The following is a 4220-nucleotide window of genomic DNA, read 5'->3' as shown; positions in this document are numbered from 1 at the left end:
GCAAGATGCGAATGGTGTGGATGTTCGAAACAAGGCAAGATTGGTGGCACAAGGCTACTCCCAAGTCGAGGGCATCGACTACGGTGAAACCTTTGCCTCCGTAACTCGTCTTGTATCTATTTGCATGTTGCTTGCATATGCATCTCATCATGATTTTGAATTGCAACAAATAGAACCCTTTAACAGTCGCGCAATGTGTGCTCGCTCGCCGTGTCTAAATCAGCTTCAGTACACGCCAAGGCATGAATAGTGCTTTCAGTTCCGGTTGGATGTGAATGGGTTGGGCAGGAGCGCCTCGTTCGTGGGCCAGATAGCACCTCCCCACGAGGATTTGCCTTCCCCACGAAGGCAAATGACTTCCTCGCCTCTTCCACCCCTTCCCTCGCCGCAACCACTCCCTGTTGTTCTCCGCCGCCTCCCCGCCCCGCACGCCGCACCCCCTCCCCCTCAGCTCTGGCCCATGGTGAAGCAACGCCGCGTCCCTCGCCGAGTTGGACGCCATCTGGCTGGAAGCCAGACCTCGAGCCCGACGCCTCCAGCGCCCCCGACAATTTCCGTGTGGATCCGGTCTTTAGGTGAGCCCTTTTTTGTGAATCCATGTAGCGGTGGTTCTGCAGATGTCGTTTTTACTAATGTGTGGTGGTTTAACCCCACTTTTGTGGCAGGCTACCAATCTTTTCGGATGTAGTTGGCCAGCGGGCTCGAATCTGAACGAGATAAGCGATGTGGGTATCCGACAAGGAGACAAGATTCGTTAGTGCCGGTGCATTTGGATGGCGGCGGCACCACTGCGTAAGATGCGAATAGCAGGGATAGCGAGCTGGCGCAGTCCGAAGAGTGTAGTGAAGCCGGATCCGCAAGCGTCCAGGAGGATTAAATCGGTACTATTACACAAACTGGTACACTCTGGTTTCGTTAATGCTGCAGTTCTTTGATGAAAACGGACGCAATTTCTCCCTTATAAAATGGACCACTGTCTGATTAAGGAACATAATGACATTTGGGAATAAGTTTTTAGATGTTCAGAACATAAGAATACTAAGCTTTCAGCTGAATTGCTGCATGCTGCCGTGGTGTTTGCATAAGTAGTGTTATATATATTTTAGTTTAGTCATGTGCATCTGTGGTGCTAACCTTCAGTTCAATCCTATGTTATACGTGTGCTTCAATAGTTCATGCTGATGCTTGAGATGACAAAGCTTTTCGGTGTATCCTGCAGGGTAATCCACCAGAGCAATAGGAGGATGGGAGCTGAGGCCTGATCGGGATGCAGCACCCGTCCCGGTCCCTGCTGCCGTCGGAGAGGCGAGGATGCTGTCGGCCGCGCCATAGCAGCTCGGCAGTTCCATGAACAGCGTGGCGACCTATGCTGCAGCCACGCTGTTGCATGGCTCCACACCCCCAGCATGAATGGGGATGGGTATGACAGCGACGACAGCTACAACGCCAGGCGGCCCATGAGTACCCGACTACCTGCTCTCCTATAGGCTGTAGCTACTACGTTTTGTTCTGTTTGACGGAGTACTACTACTTTGTGTACCTGTTTTGATTTTGGCATAACAATTAGAGTAAATAGTGTTTTGCTGCTAAGCATGGCATGTTTGTTCTCTCAGGTTGTGAGTTTTCTAAGGTTGTTTCATAACGAAAAAGTTTTCCCAGACTGGTGGAAAGAGGAGAAAGGTTGGGGTTCAGACGGATACTTGTTTAATTTTTCAGGGTTAATGTCACTATTCTATCTTCTTACTGTTGCAGGTTGTTGGCCTGCCCATGCTACTAGAGCTGTCATGGGTGCTTGGTTTTGCAGGTTGGATTCTGGAGGATCGACAACCTACAGGCCGGCTGGATCATGTGCCCGCCTGTTCTTAATTTGAAACTCGGTGGTTGATTCATAGGAATCGTTACTAAGCCCACACTCTCCTGTACCTAATTGTCATTGTCACCTCAGTGGTTGATTTATGGGAATCTGTACCAAGCCGGTGAGAATGACTTGTGAGTTTCGATGATGGTTCGTTCTTCTCCTACTTCTAATTTTCTCCTCTTTACCACTACTTGTCACTCGGTGCCGATTCCGTTCATCATCGTGGTTACTAATAATGCAGTTTCATGACCATGTAATTCAATTTTTCGATTATTCAAATTCTGATAGCACCAGAAAATATTTTCTATTTGCATTAGTAATCATATTAGTGCCTGAATTATGGTATACTTTGTGCAGATCCCCTTGTAAATGAATTTGACTGAATCAAGTCAATCTCCACTTTCAAGGATGTTCACAGTAACAAAGGCATTTTTGGAATCATACCTCGACTGTAAGTATCATCTATTTTTTTTCTTGGCTGAAGTATCATTTATGTTTTTATAAGCAAGCCTGTTATGCATGATGTGTTTCCTGTTATGTGCAAGTTTTATTTTACTGCCCCGCAAAAAAAGTTTTATTTTACTGTTATCTCTTGGTTGGGAATATATGCAAATGAAGTTACTAGCTTTCCTTTTTCTGGTAATAACTTAAACCATGCACTTCACTTATCAGTTATTGCTAGATTGGATAAGTTGGTGTTATTATACACAGAAACCACAATATTTCATAGTTAAGCTATTCTACTGTGGTGACTGATAACTGGCGAGAATATCATTTCATAACCAGGATGTAGCATGTGTTCCTAAAGCTATTGACTTGGTAGCCAGAGAACTCACTTCCCCGCGACTCCTGGTCATGGTACCTTAACTCTCATATGTTTGTTCATCAGTCATCAAGTATTTTATGTATTGCAGCTTCAAACTAGTGTCTTTAAGAATTTATTTTCACAATGACAAGAAACTTCTAACTCGGCGTTTCGTTTTCATCTACTGCACTATATATTCGTCTTGCATTTTACAGTTAAATTCATCCACTGCAGTATTGACTAATTTCTCTTACCACATGACTACATTTCTTCAAACTATGTTGGTTTTTAGTCCTTGAGCTACTCCCAATAGTAGATCCATGAATTTTGTTATCCTTATGTGAAATATATTACTGACTACTTGGAAAATTAGATAGGGCTTTGGTACTGCTATTTTTATACCACGCACAAACTCTACAACACTAAGGCCAAATTTTTAATATTGATCATTTGTGTATTTTTCTTCATGTATAATTTCCAGTGTTGACAGCATAAACTAATCTGATCCATCAAGCATTTATAAAATACCATGGGAATATTTCATCAGGCACCACCAAACTGACAATTCTTCACTTGACACTTTCAATGCTTGTCATTGAGTGTATGATTGTTTCTAACTGAATAGGATTTGCTTTTCATCCACTGTAGTTTATGATCATCTTGTAATCTACAACCTAAATTCTATTATTGTTTGCTTTACTTTCAACTTTCATTGTTTACTTTATCTTACTTAGTGCAATCTTCTTATGTTTAGCTCTGCTTTTCTGTCAAACCTCACTTAACATTTTATTCTAACCACACAATTTGAGAGCATCTTCCTTTGTTTAGCTCGGCGGGATCAAACACCACCATCCTCGCGGACGTCCAACCAGCACCACGCAACTAATGGTGCTGCCGGCATGATGACGCCCTCCTCCGTGCTGATCTAGCTTTTCAACCTGTCATTCCGGGCATCTGCTTTTGATGTGCTATTTGCTCTCTTTTCATAAGTGTAGCTTACATGATCAGTTTTGTAGGTGCACTATACTTCTGTGTTGTATCTTTGTTTTTCAAGAAGCGGCAGCGTGCTCCTGTCAGTGTTATTTTATTGCTATCCATTGGCATGTGGTACGAGAAGTGAAAAGGGTGTATATGCATGTACCAATGCTAAGTAATTTAGCTACTTTCATCAATTCAGCAACATTTGTCAGTGCATGTGTTGCCTAGACCACAGAAAGCAAGTGAAAGATGCGGCCACCTACCAGGCACCGCCGAACTTTATCTCAGGAGGCGCCACGAGGTGGCGCCCCAACCCCTAGTGGATGTGAAGAGTGCATTCCTTAATGGTCTGTTGAATGAGTTGGTGTATGTCAAACAACCTCCGGGATCCGAGGATCCCAAGCTCCCCACTCATGTATACAAACTCAAAAAGGTGCTCTATAGCCTCAAACAAGCCCCACGTGCATGGTATGAGCATCTTACCGAGTTGTTACAAGATCGTGGGTTTGAAATTGGGAAAATCGATCTCACTCTTTTTACTAAGAGAGTCAAAAGGGATTTGTTCGTATGCCAACTACA

At 43.8% G+C, this 4220-nt stretch overlaps 1 long non-coding RNA gene across 6 annotated transcripts; it reads left to right on the top strand.

The window, feature by feature from the left end:
- The first annotated feature begins 275 nt into the window (after window positions 1-275).
- LOC125518858 (uncharacterized) lies at window positions 276-3852 on the top strand. 6 transcript variants are annotated; one of them, XR_007288155.2, is made up of 5 exons: window positions 276-575; window positions 666-899; window positions 1220-2005; window positions 2216-2716; window positions 3492-3852. It is a non-coding gene; the product is annotated as an uncharacterized LOC125518858 (long non-coding RNA). The 6 variants fall into 6 exon arrangements; XR_007288157.2 differs by having other exon boundaries at window positions 280-575; window positions 1220-1680; window positions 1753-2005; window positions 2216-3852; XR_007288156.2 differs by having other exon boundaries at window positions 280-575; window positions 2216-2309; window positions 2645-3852.
- The last annotated feature ends 368 nt before the right edge of the window (window positions 3853-4220 follow it).

This window comes from Triticum urartu, chromosome 7A, assembly GCF_056163025.1.
Source record: "Triticum urartu cultivar PI428250 chromosome 7A, HENAU_Tu73, whole genome shotgun sequence".
Taxonomy (NCBI): domain Eukaryota; kingdom Viridiplantae; phylum Streptophyta; class Magnoliopsida; order Poales; family Poaceae; genus Triticum; species Triticum urartu.
Note: the sequence above shows the minus strand (reverse complement) of the source record. Positions and strands in the feature narration are given on the sequence as shown.